This window comes from Giraffa tippelskirchi, chromosome 6, assembly GCF_054371585.1.
Source record: "Giraffa tippelskirchi isolate mGirTip1 chromosome 6, T2T-mGirTip1v1.2.pri, whole genome shotgun sequence".
In the NCBI taxonomy this organism is placed as follows: domain Eukaryota; kingdom Metazoa; phylum Chordata; class Mammalia; order Artiodactyla; family Giraffidae; genus Giraffa; species Giraffa tippelskirchi.
The window spans coordinates 99,966,081-99,980,616 of NC_137280.1; the positions used below are offsets into that span (position 1 = coordinate 99,966,081).

The following is a 14,536-nucleotide window of genomic DNA, read 5'->3' on the forward strand; positions in this document are numbered from 1 at the left end:
CTATAGATTCCTTATACAAGGTGAATTTGAGCTTGTTTTACTGATTATCTTTTCTAGTACTAGGACGCAGTATTACTTAATCATTTGCTCTTGTGACAGATTTTATGACATTTTTATCTTGACTTCCTCCTTCAACTATGACATCCATAAGGATAGTGAAAAGGTAGTGACAAGTACTTGTCTCTGAACCCCTCAAAGTGACAAGCCAAGTGTCTAGCACATGTCTACTGTATCCGAAAGCCTTTGCTGCATGACACATCATTCCAAAACTTATTGACTAAAACAACAAACATGTGTTATTTCTCACAATTCAGTGAGTTGACATGGTATGTTTGCTAATATTGACCACAACCAGTCACATGACCATGCCAGATTCAGAGGGTGGTGCAAGACTCTGCCTCGTGTTGAGATGAGTTTCTTTAAATCTATCCAATCCACCCAGCAACTGGTGATTTCTGAATTCATATTTCTGCATCACCCTGTAGGTGTCCCTGAAACAGGAATGCAAGGGTTTTCCACTCTATATCTCTGTCCCTGACATGGTTGGAACTATAGGTGTAGGGGGAAATGGAAGTGAAAAAACTATAAGGAATGTGATTCTATTTGAAGGTTAACTAGAGAATAGGAAAGAAGAAATATTTCCTCCTTGTGAATATCTCATTATAAAAATACAAGAATGAAATAGAAGCTGAACAAGAAACCCTGTGATATTTTACCTAACTGATGTTTAATAAACACCAATTTTAAAATGTTACATTTTATACAGCCAAGGTTTGTTCATGTGGAATGGTGAAAAATATATATATATATTTTGGCATTTTTCAGATCATGATTTGAATTCTATCTAAACCAGTGACTAGCATGAGACCTTGAAACAATGAATTTTTACCCTTGGTTTTCTAATTTGATAAATGAGATAATCATAGGTCAGAATACTACTCTGAAAGTTCAACTATGTAACATAACATATATGTTTCACACATTAGGCACTCAAAAGTTGGTTTCTTTCCTTCCTTATGTTTATACTTACTTTCTTTGATTTATACATTATTACATGTTTCTTGAAAAGACCTGAGTTCTTAAATCATAAACCTTAAAAGCATTTTCTATGTTAATAGCTCATATACACAAGTATGTATATGTATAATATATACAGTAACCCTGTTATGGATCTTTCTAGGTTCTAAGTGTTGTTCTAAATGTTCTTTTAAAAGTAATTTATCTAAACCTCACAATATCCATGCAGTTGGTAATACTACCATGATTTAGTACAGAAGAAAACCAGATATAGGGATGTTTCTTACACCCAGCAAGAAATGAAGCTGAAATTATAACCCACACGAGTGTGTCTCCTGGTATGTTCTACTAATCACTGTACTAAGCTGCCACTCTAAGGCAAAGATTCACTGCAGCTATAGTTAGTAAAATGATTTTAATAATTAATTATATCAATTAAACTGAAATGTGATTCTGTTTAAATTAAAATAATTAGCAGATGCTGTCCCCATACACTTGTCCCTCCTAGCTGTGTTTTAAAACAAAAAAGTCTAGAAAAGGAAATACCACCCACATCGCACTGCTTGTTTTTCTGAAAGTGTTTGGGGAGATGGCCTAAATCTGGGAAAAAATTTCATGGTATTATGATTTTAACTGGCTATTATAGTGCCTTGAACTTTAGAACACATAACACTAACAAGAATGGGTTGGATATATAAGAATATAGCTCAACCCTAGCAAACTTTTGGAATTAAAAATGGGTAGTCATTTTGAAAAGGAAAATGGGTAGGTAAAATATTCAAAAGGTCAAAGGCAAATTTTGTTATATCTAAAATAAACATGCCTCATCATGCAGTTCCAAATATCACCTAGTGTACAAAGTTGTACAGCTGTTTTAATTCTATTTGCATTTGGGAAATGCTAAGAATATATTGGACAGGCATTTTGATAGAAATGCACAGCACATTTTCTTTTTAAAGAAACTCTTTCTAACACAGAATTCAATTCAGCAGTAACTAAAAACCAAAAAACAGTGAGTCAACTAGATGCAGTCATATAGTTCAATACTGAAAATATATGATAGCAGGAAAAATCCAGCACCTCTTAATTTATGGAAGACAGATTACATTGTTTTTCTCTGCTGCTGCCTTTCACCTTCCTAAGATTTCCTCTTCTGCCATCTTTATTCACTTCACTGAATGTTTCGTGCCCTTTGCTGGCTTAAATGAATACTACTTACTCTGCATTTTCTGCTGAAATGGCCCTTCAGCCTTCTATACTCCATTTACCTTGAGGGTCAGGTTGGGACAAGACGGGCAGTCTTCTCGTTTAACACTGTCATTTCTTGACAGATCACTGCCCATGCCTCATGTTAAAATCTCTGCACTTCTGAGCTTCTATTACAGGTCCAAATGGCATAAAGCCCTCCTATGTTTCTGTCCTGGACATATCCTGTATTTTGGGCAGCTCCCCCTCTTAATTTTGTTACTGCTCCATGCATGAGGTGATTCATGCAACATCGACCTCCAATTTATTCACTTCTTCAGCTCCAAAATCTTCAGCTCCACTCTGCTGTAACCTCACACACATGTCCTTACTTTGAACCTAGTTATTATCCAGAACACCGTCCAGAGCAAGCTGCTTAAGGACAGGGGCAGTTTCTCTAGGGCTGATAACAGCATCATCATCCATTAGCACAGCATCTAGTACATATTAGGTGCTTAACTAAATAGTTATGCATAAATGAATACATTAATCACATCCCATCAGGAAATCTTAAACTCCAATTCATTCTTTCATCTCTTCCTAACTTTCCTTGGGTCATAGCTTTCTTAGGACCTAAATTCCAATATTTATTTTATATCACAAGGACTCACTATCCCCATCCTTTTTCTATTTCCTCCTCATCTCTCAGCCATCCTCTATGTTTCACTGATCAATACCAATATGACAAACTTCTGACCAAACACTCCTCTGTATTGCATGCCCATTCCAACACCATACATAGTCATACTGCAGTACTCTGAATCATCCTTGTGTTTAACAACATTGCCTTTTCCACTACTGCTGTATGAGAACAAGAACATTTTAAGACATTGCCCCAGGAGTAAGAGAGTTGCGACAAAATTTTAAAATCCACAGAAATGTGCACTTCTGATCATGTTCATCTATGAGATGAAATGGCAGTAGAAATGATTCACTGTATATTTATTCATAACACTCTTAATGAGAACCTATCTGGGGGTAGAAACAAAGTCAGGTTCTGAGGAGATAAAGAAGAAAACGTGTCCTACTTTCAAGAGCTTGCTCATAATCTATTAAGGCAACAGATATTCAGATGTGGTTCTCTCACTCATACTGTCTATAAACCAACATGAGTGAAGATGGAAATTCTGACAGGAGTATAAATATGGTATAAATTATAGGATATCAAATCAAGATAATGAAATTAATTTTATTTTATGTAAATAAACATGTGTTAAGAAGACTGAGAATAGATGACATACTAAATTGCCAACATGATTTCTTTTATGAATAAGAGATAACTATAAATATTTAAAAATAAATAACGTAAAGCATTCATATCAACCTTTAAAGTTAAATTAAATATATTCACTATCAAATCCTGTTTCTTCACTTTCAGATCCTAAGAACTGGAGCCTGTATTCACCTAACAAAGGTCATCCTAAAATTCTGTGCCTAGAACTAAATAAATACTTGCTCCTGTCACATTTCCTGTTTGTTACCCAGGGCTGTCACAAGGTGCCTAAAGCAATGAAATTTGTGTTAGAAAGAAAAACAAGTATCAGAGTTTGAAATTCACAAAAATTTTGAGTAGTGAAAAGTTCAGAAATTAAAATTATGAGTTGAGGAGCTCACCAGGATCAGAGGAGTTCTTGGGTCAATACGTGATTATTTATAAGAGGCATTATACCACTTTCATTCCCCCTTCTCACCAGAATTAGGTGATTATGTTATTTAAATGAAACCTGATATCAGTATGCACCATGCTCATAGCAATTCCCTATTATTCTGTGGCTTTTTGATTAAGGAAGTCACTGATACTCTCTAATCCTTTCATAGGACCCCAATTTTTTTTTTTCAGAAAATTGAATTCCTCTACTGATATATATATATATATATATATATATATATATATATCAGTAGAGATTATTAACCTAGTTACATCAAATCTGTCACAGCTTAGTGAAGTTAAATATCCCTGAAAGTAAAGTTGTATAACATTTCATCAGAAAGTTGGATGAAATAGGGTTAATACCATTAGCAAGGAACTTAAACCGAAATGGTGACCCTGCTTCAACAGAATTTAATCCAAGACTGGTTCTCAATGAGAGAGTTGCCTGAGGACAAAAGACAGCATGTCCAAATGAAATAGTCTTGGAAATGTCTTCTTTAATGTAATTAAGCTCTTCCTACATCCCACTGGCTTAAAATTTTGACTTAACACAAATTCTTTTTTCATAGTTTTCTGAAGTTTTTTACACCAGACAGAACCAAAGTCCCACAAGGATACTCGTTACATGACTAGGCTCACTCTTGGAAATCACAGATAGTATCTAACAGACAGGTAAGGTCCAGCCAATGCAGACAGTATCTGTGATATTGTAATTTATAATAAGAAATTGTAAAAAAAAAAAAAAAATTAATGAATAGAAACCTCTAACAGACTCAGGAGACCTGAGGAAGGAACTCTCATGCCCTGCAACATTAGCCAAGACTAATAGGAAGAAGAAAGACTCCCCTTCTTTCCCAGCAAACGACTCAGCCAATGAAAAGCCACGGACTCTGTTTACTTCAGCCTTCTCAGCTTCCTCTCCCACTCTGTAAAAGTGTTCTGGTTTCCTTGCTGTGTGGAGAACCTGCATATGGAGAACTTGCATATGACTCACCGTGGTTGCAGACCCTAAATTGTGATTCTCTGCTGATCCCAAATAAATCTTTGCTGGAAGGAAATAATAAACAAAATGAAAGGCAATCCACAGTTTGGGAGAAAATATTTGCAAATGATGTGACTGACAAGTGATCAATTTCCCAAATTTATAAACAGCTCGAGATACATCACAGTATTAAAACAAACAACCCCAAAGAAAAATGGGCAGAAGAACTAAATAGGCATTTCTCCAACGAAGACATACAGATGGCCAAGAGGCACATGAAAAGATGTTCAATATTACTAATTATTAGAGAAATGCAAATCAAAACTACAATGAGATATTACCTCACACCAGCCAGAATGGCTAGCATCAAAAAATCCACACAAAAACATACACTGTTGGTGGGAATGTATTTGGTACAGCCACTATGGAGAATAGCATGAAGGGTCTTTAAAAAACTGAAAACAGAGCTAACCATATGACCCTACAATCCCATTCCTGGGCATATATCTGGAGAAAAATATAGCACGAAAGGATACATGCATCCCAGTGTTCACTGCAGCACTGTTTACAACAGCCAAGTCATGGAAGCAACCTAAATGTTCATGGACAGAGAAATGGATAAAGGTGATGTGATACATATGTACAACAGAATATTACTTGGCCATTAAAAAGAATGCAATAATGTCATTTGCAGCAAGATGGATGGACCTAGAGATGGTAATACTGAGTCAAGTAAGTCAGACAGAGAGGGAGAAATATTACATGACATCCCTTATACGTGGAATCTAAATGGAAATGATTCAAATGAACTTATTTACAAAACAGAAAGAGACTCACAGATTTAGAGAACTTATGGTTGCCAGGATTGGGGGAAAAATGAGAGGAAGGGATAGTTAGGGAGTTTGGGATGGACATGTACACACTGCTATATTTAAAATGAATAATCAACAAGGACCTACTGAAGAGCACATGGAACTCTGTTCAATGTTATGTGACAGCCTAGATAGGAGGGGAGTTTGGGGAATACATGTATATGTATGGCTGAGTCCCTTTGGTGTTCACCTGAAACTATCACAACATTTTTGCTAACTGGCTCTACCTCAATACAAAATAAAAAGTTAAAAAAAAACAAAACCAAATGTTCACTGGAGAAACATCTGGCAGTCTATCTATGTGTTTTAGGTTAATAAAATATATATTTGGTTTTTGTCCTCATTTCTGATTCAGAGCTGCTAAAACCATTAGAATTTCTGAAGAGAAGAGAGTCATAAAGGTGTCTTCTGTTAGGTTAATGAGGTGATTTGGGGAAGCACCTTGGTAATGCAAGGATGGGGGCCGGTTGCATTCCCCATCTCCCACGCCCACCTCCAGAGAGGGGAGGGGGATAGAACTTAAATTGATTGCCAATGGTTTAATCAATATTTACTGCAATGAAGTATCCCACAAAACTGAAAAGGATGGGGCTTGGAGAGCTTCCAGGTTGATGAACACATGGGCATATTGGGAGAGTGATGCACTTGGAGAGAGCATGGAAGCTTCATACCCTCTTCCTGTGTATCACTTCCATCTGCTGTTCCTTTAGTAATAAACCAGTAACTAGTAAGTTAAATGTTTCTCTAAGTTCTGTGAGCTGTTCTTCCAAGTAAATCAAACCCAAGGAGCTATCTTTCGAACCTTCAATCTATAGCTGGTTGGCAGGAAACAAGGGTGATAACCTGGACTTGCAACTTGTGTTTGCAGGCGAGAGAAGGCAATTTTGTAGGATGAAACCCTTAATATTGGATCTGACACTATCTACAGGTAGATAGTGTCAGAATTGAGTTGAATTGTAGAACATCCACCTGGTGTTGGAGAATTGCTTAATGGTATGAGAACCCACTACCCTTGTGTGCATGCATGCACACGTGCACACACACACACAGACACAAAAAGAAACTGGTGTTCAATCATCAGTATTTAAAACAAAATTTACAATGACTGATTGATTTAGGACTGTGTGGAGGATTGGGGGCAGGAGGAGAAGGGGACGACAGAGGATGAGATGGCTGGATGGCATCACTGACTCGATGGACATGAGTTGGGTAAACTCTAGGAGTTGGTGATGGACAGGGAGGCCTGGCGTGCTGCAATTCATGGGGTCGCAAAGAGTTGGACATGACTGAGCGACTGAACTGAACTGAAGGCTTAATTATTGATAGGCTAAACTCACTTTATGTAAGAAGAGTTATGTACATTTTATCAGACATATTAATCAACTCAAGTTACAAATAATACCCAATGGATTCTGCTAACAACATCTAGGCATTCAGCACCCAGGCATCAATGACAATGCTTAATTGAAATGGCTAGGTGAAGAGTCTCTGGGTTCTTAACTGGGGAGGTATGGGGGCTTCCACAATGCCCTTGATTTATACAGATCCTGGAATTGACTGAATAGATACGTCACTCTTATGACTTTTATTACTACATCAGCTAATTCTTAAGATTTGTTTAATAACAGGTTTATAGGTCTAAAGTTCACTCTGGAAATGATGACACCACGTTTCAGTTCTGGCTCCCTGAGCTTGGCGTTTGATAATGAGCAACCTTTGCTGCAATGGATATATTTTCTCCATACAGTTAAAATGGAAGGTATGTTTTTAAAAGGAGGAAAAGATCTTTTCTTACTTGTAGCCTGAAATGAAAATAGATTCCTTATTTTTAGAGTATCATGACATTTCCTATGCAACATCATTAAGCATCCCCCAATAATGGCCAGTGCAGCCTGGTGTGCTGCAGTCCATGGGGTAGCAAAGAATCAGACACAACTGAGCGACCTAACTGAACTGAATAATAGCCAAAATAGAGTAATCGTTTCATTAACACTTAACATCACAGCACACATGGAAGGTACCGAAACATACTTCTCACTCAATGCAAAACATTCCAGGATAGATATATGAGGTCCCTTCTGGAAGAGTCCTGATGAGGAAAATTCTGGAGAGCATAAGGAAGCCTTTCTCATTTTTTAATTATTAAATTTTTCAAAAAATCTTTTGTTTATTTTTACATTATATTAAGCTTGAATTCTTCTATTCCTCTAATTGGACTTCTGTCTTTTGTTACCTATTTTTTTTTTTTTTGCAAATGTGGGCCTTTTAACCATTAGAGTACAGTTATCACACTCTCTTCCCTCATCCTGAACTTTGATTTATTTACTTTCCATTGTTTGGGGAATAAATGCATTGGTCTATATTTCTCTAGGCAGTGATTTCTTTAGTAGCACAGATTGCTGCTGCTGCTACTAGGTCGCTTCAGTCGTGTCTGGCTCTGTGCGACCCCATAGATGGCAGCCCACCAGGATCCGCCGTCCCTGGGATTCTCCAGGCAAGAACACTGGAGTGAGTTGCCATTTCCTTCTCCAATGCATGAAAGTGAAAAGTGAAAGTGAAGTCACTCAGTTAGGACAAAACATATTTAGTTTAAACAAAAAAAAAATGACACTTTTAAAGAGAATTATAGGGATATATCAGAGACTTCAAGGGAAGGCCAGACAAGTTCCTCAACAGATTGTAACAGGGAGTAAAAGTCACTAGGCATACAGGCATCTATGCTCTGTGTGTGTGTTACTGTCACTACTAGGATTTTTTTCACCTCTGTTCCTCTGAGTGGATTGGCTTCAGTTTTCTTTCTCTCTAAAGAGTTAATTTCTCTGGTCCAGCATGGTTAACTCAGATGCCATTTTACAGACTTTCTTGTTGAACTGATAAATAAACTAGTCTTTGTGTCCTAATACCAAATTCCCAGAGGACACATATAATTAGCTTAGACTGTGGAATGACATCTACTGACTCAGTCAATTTGACTTGATAGCAGGAATTCATCTATGATTTGAAGGTGGGAGTGAGTTTTTTCAGAAAAAGAACAGTTTTAAAGTGAACAGAAGTTTTTTTCTTCTCATAATCATCTAAAGACATAACATGATATTTTAGATGTGATCTCAATAAAGCAGAGTGTCTTGACAGGCACAACCTGTCTTGACAGAGTGTTTTTTCCATCATACATTACAGTTCATTAATGAAACACTAGATTGAGTTACAGTGATATTTAAAGTAATATCTGAATTATCAAAGAGACTAATGATCACAAAGCTTCTGGAAGATTTTTCTTTAATATTTCTTTTATCACTTAATTAAGGAATGATATTGATATATAGATTTGAAAAGTAGCAATTTAATGCTATGAACAAGTGTTATTTGTAGAACTATAGAAACTATGGGCTTCCCTGGTGGCTCAGTGGTAAAGAATCTGCCTGCCAACACAGAAGACCTCAGTTTGATCCCTGGGTCGGGAAGATCCCCAGGAGAAGGAAATGGCAACCCACTCCAGTATCCTTGCTTGGAAATCCTGTGGACAAAAGAGCCTGGCAGGCTATAGTCCATGGAGTCACAAAAGAGTTGGACATGACCAAGCAACTAAACAAAAGAGAAACTGTAGAATGAGATCTATCATTGGTCACATGTATTCTTATTGAGGCCATTTGAGTCTTAACATTTCTTTTATGATGTTACTAGAATGCTAAGTCAAGAAATCTTATAGATCATTAATACATCTTACCTAATTCTATTAACCAATTATTTTCACCACAGATTTAATTTAAATTGACAAAGTTTTCATAAAAAGATCATGAAAATGGGATACGATATCAAACAGTTAAACTAATGAATTATCATTAGCTCATGCCATCTAATAAATCATTGGGTGATTTATGACTGAAATATATATATGATAATTTCTATGAAGTTTTAGTAATTTTCACCATATTTTCAGAAATTGGCTAAAATATTGAGGAAGCAAACTTAACCATAAGAGCTATGCCTAGGCCATTCAAATTTATCAGTGGAATACTTTTTATTTTTGAGACATCTGGTCTAATAAAAAATATATGTATCCTTTTCCAGTACAGAATGCCCTTCTGTTTTTTTTATTTCCTCCCTAGACACATTTACTTACTGCACCATTTACTTCAAAGGCCTAGTAGTGCCCAGAGTGAAACAGTGAATGATAAAATTACTCATTATTTAGTTTACTATGTGACAGACACTCTGTCATATAGGGATCCTGAGTGTCCAGTCCTGAAACTCTTATTAGAGTTTCTGATTACTGGCAAACTCATTAGAAGTATGGCAAAAACCTGAGAACGTAACAGTGACAAAGAGAAGTCATACAATAAAAATTCTAGTCCTTCCTTGCTTTTGTAAAATACCTTAACTTTCAAGGATCAGGAATGTGTCTTTGCTCTCCTTTTCCATTTGAAGATGGCAGTGAATATACTGGTGCTATTCAATATTAGTGAAGTTTTTAAAATATTCAAGATGTTCATATTTAAAATATGTTTCATAGGTTAGAATTAGTGACTTGCTTCCAAAAACCAGAATATGAAAAGGGAAAATAGTAACTTCACAGTAAACTAGCAGACACTACCTTGATCAAGTGGCCAAGTATAAGATCACCAGTGATGCCATTTAATACAATGTGAGAAGAATATTTCATCTATGTAGTATTCTTCCCCAAAACTCATAGGCCCAGTTAAACGGTAGGAAGACACCACATTGAGAGGCACAGTCTGCAAACTTGACTTTTCAGTCTGTCAACCTCATAAAAACAAGGAAGTTTGTTTGATGCTTTAAAGCAGTTAAGGTCATGAAAAACAAGACAGTCTGAGGAACTGTCACTAATCAGAGGAGACAAGAGAGACATGACAGCTGAGTGCAATGTGGTGCCCTGGACTGGATCCTGGAACAGAGAAGGGATGTTGGTGGAAAAACTGTTGAAATCTAAATAATGTCCTCAGCTTAGGTATTCATTTCTTCATCTAGATAAATGTATCATGGTTATATAAGACAGTAGCATGAGGAGAAACTACCTGAAGGGCATTCAGGACCTCTCTGTGCAACTTTTCTGTAAATCTAAAATTATTCTAAAAGAGTTTACTTTAAAATACAGGTTTTAAATAATGGTGATCTTCCATGTGAGTTACTACTACTCAACTCTCCATTTTTCAATTTTGCCATTTTACACTTCTTTCTCATTTCTCCATTTTGTTTTACGCTTGAGAGAGCATAGGTGTTTGGTAAAGCATAAAAAGCTTTTCAGCCCTCAATTTGTTTATGGATAGGAGGATATAAGAATACATAGCTATGTAAGGGTTTGCTTTGCAATCCTTTATAAGCTTGCAGCAATAACTAACTGCTAATGATATTTTAGGTCAGTTTTAAGTGTATTTGATAATATACATTATAAAAAAAGCTTGTAATTGTTCAATGTTTTCAAAACCTTTTAGACACATATTACAGAGCCTTTCTGGACACCGTGTCATTATTTTTCCTTACTAAATTTATTTCCAATGTCACACTTGTGATGTCACTGAAGGCAGACTACTCACAGTTCCCGTTCTTAGAGGGCTTGCCCCTGCCAGTGCACTGACAGTCTGTTTTCCCCAAGAATGCATTTCAATGTTATTTCAAATATGAACATTTTGGAGGTAACATTACAATTGTTTTTCTTTGTATAAAAGGTTAAGTAGCTAAATCTTCCTGCACTGAACTAAGAGAGAAGGGTATATTTGGCATACAAATGTTTTCCTGGCAACAATCAGTGGTTTTCTTTAGGCACTCCAAGAATTCCATTACCAAAGAAGATAAAATACATAGTTAAAAAGGATTTTGTATAAAATGTATTTTGAAATCACTTCCTAATGCTAAATAATAGTTTTTAAATAATTGAACTGATCCAAAATAATATATGTTTATATACCAATTTTTCATATTTCTAAAAACTGTAAGAGATTCTTAACATAGCTTATAGTAAAATTGTAAGCAATTCCAATTAAGTATTTTACCATTTCCACTAAAATACTCATTATTAATAAGTATATACTATATTAAAGAAATTACTCTTCCCTGTAAAAATTTTCATTCAGAATTTCACAGGAATGTTTTTACTCAAAACCTAAGTCCATATTCTGCTACAAAATTTACAGTGTAAAGTAAAATTTTGTAGCAGATAGTTAGATACTTGAAAACCTAAATTCATTTTAAAAGATATTCATATTTTCTGTATTTTTAAGGCAAAAGTAATTGTTTTAAACACAGGGTTTTTTTTTAGATACTGTCATAGTTTTCCAATTAGCATGTATAAATGAAATCAAAGACTTAAAAAAAACTATAAAAATTTAGTTTAATAGTAAAACTATACTGTTTGAAGCCATTCCAAGAGACAAAGTATAATATTTTTGCCTTATGTCACTATTTAACATCTATTATGACAACTTAGTATATATAAAAATTTTCAACTTATTTTTGTCCAATGTGGAGAGAATTCCATACAAGAGCAATTTCAACTTTTTTCTCTTCTTATATTTTAATTATGAATTTACAAATATTGTGATCTGTAGCTCTTGGTTTGTAATGGGAACAAGCTTTCACACTTTTCTCTAAGGCCTCATTAAAGAAAATAGTTAGATTAACAATTTATAAGACATCATAATAAAGCAGTAGGAGGGAGATCCATCAGAAAACATAAAGTATCAATAAATGGAATAGATGGGTGATGACAGAGCATGGGAAATAATAACCTAGAATATGTGAAGAGAGGATAGCAGGTGAGGAGGGAATAGGTTGTCTGGAAAAATTCATAGCAGTACTCTAGTCAGACAGCAGGTATGACTGTGCTCACAGTGAGTCATGGGCTGAAAGCAGAAAGAATGTTTGCAAGCCTCTGCATGAAAACGATGCACAATTCTTTCTCTATACCATGAACAGTGTGCAACAGTCATTCACTTAGAAGCCAAGCAAAAGGAAAAATGTCATATTCCTTTAAGGAGGTATAATTTATTATCTAGCAAAATCTGGGGCAGAGAGAGTAATGTTGGAGCTCAAAAGCAAAATTCTCCATACCCTGGTGCAGAAGAGTTTCATGTAAAATGGCCAGTTCTGCCTACCTACACTGAGCGCCTTGTCAGAGTTATACAGGATTGGGACATTAAAGGTACTCCAAGTTAGATTATAATAAAATGTTCTGATAGTTTCTTGCTATATATTGACATTTCAGTACTAACCTTGTATCCTGCCCATGCTCATCACGCCTATTCAACATTTTATTGGAGAGCCTAGTCAATGCAAGGAGGCACAAAGAAAGAAATAAAAGCCAGAAATACGACCATCTCTTTTGACAGAAATATGATTGCCTATGTAAATAATTCCAATAAAACTACAAAAAAGTTTTTAGAATTAATTAGCAGTTTTAAAAAGGTAATAAAATACAGTCAATATACAAAATTGATTGTATTTTTATGTATTAGCAATGAATTGGAAATTAAAAATTGAAAAAATTATTTTTATAAAACAGAAAAACATGAAATACTTAGATATTAACATAACAAATCCTTTATAAAATATAAATGCTGTTCACTGCAATACACGAAGAAAACAAAGGAGATTGAAATGTGTGACATACTGCATTCATGTATAGAGGACTCAGTATTGTAATTTGTCCCCAAAGTGATCTACAGATGCAATGCAATCCCAACAAAAAATTCCAGTAACTTTCCAGTTTTTTTCCCCATAAACTGAGAAGTGTCTACTAAGATTTAAATGAAAATAAAAAACAAATTATCCAGAATAATCAAAAATAAATTTGAAGAAGAACAAGGGCAGAGAATGATACCAACAGCTATTATTACTTACTCTAAAGCAAGAGTAATCAAGAGTGCAATACTGGCAAAGGGATGAACATACAGATAAATGTAACAGAATAAAGAATCCAAAATAAGCCTCAAATGTAAGTGGTCAATTGGTTTTTGACAAAGGCTAATTTTTGACATAGGCAATTCAATGGACAGAAATAATTTTTAACAGACAGTGCTGGACAGTGAATATTTCATATGCAAAAACAATAAACCTCTATCCACAGATCAAAGACCTAAATTTAACATGAACTGCATAACCTCTAGAGAAAATGAAGGAAAAATTTGTTTCTTAGTTATGACATCAAAAGAATAACCCATAAAGAAAAAACATGATAAATTTATAAAATGGACTTCATGGAAACTAGAAAACCTCTCCTCCTTGAAAGATAGCATTCAAAGAATGAATAAACAAGTCACAGAATTTGAGAAAATACTTACAAAACACATATTTGAAAAAACACACATATATATCCAGAATATAAATGGATGAGATGTGGACAGAAAGATACATGAATGGAAAATAAGCACTAGAAAAGATACTGCTCAGAGTTAAACCCTAAGAAAATATAAATTAAAATCAGTGAGATACCACTACCCACAATTTAAAATGACTATAATAAAGTTAGTAAAATAAAAACCTGAAAACATCAAATGCTAATGAGGTTGCTATGCAACTTGAATCTTCCAATTGAACAAGGAAAATTCTTAAGCATTGCTGATGAGAAAACGGAATGGAAAACTGCTCAGCATTTCTTGTAAAATTAAATATGCACTTACATAACCCATTATTCCTACTACTAGGAATGTACTCAAGTGAAAAAAAAAAAAAAAAAAAAACTTATGTTACAAAAAAACCCATGTGTGGATATTTATAACAACTTGATTCATAATCACCAAAAATTAGAAATAATTC

General features: G+C 34.9%; 1 pseudogene; it reads left to right on the forward strand.

Moving 5' to 3' along the window:
* The window catches only part of LOC145510872 (PR domain zinc finger protein 14-like), an 87,869-nt pseudogene that overhangs the window by 43,078 nt on the left and 30,255 nt on the right, over positions 1 to 14,536 (forward strand).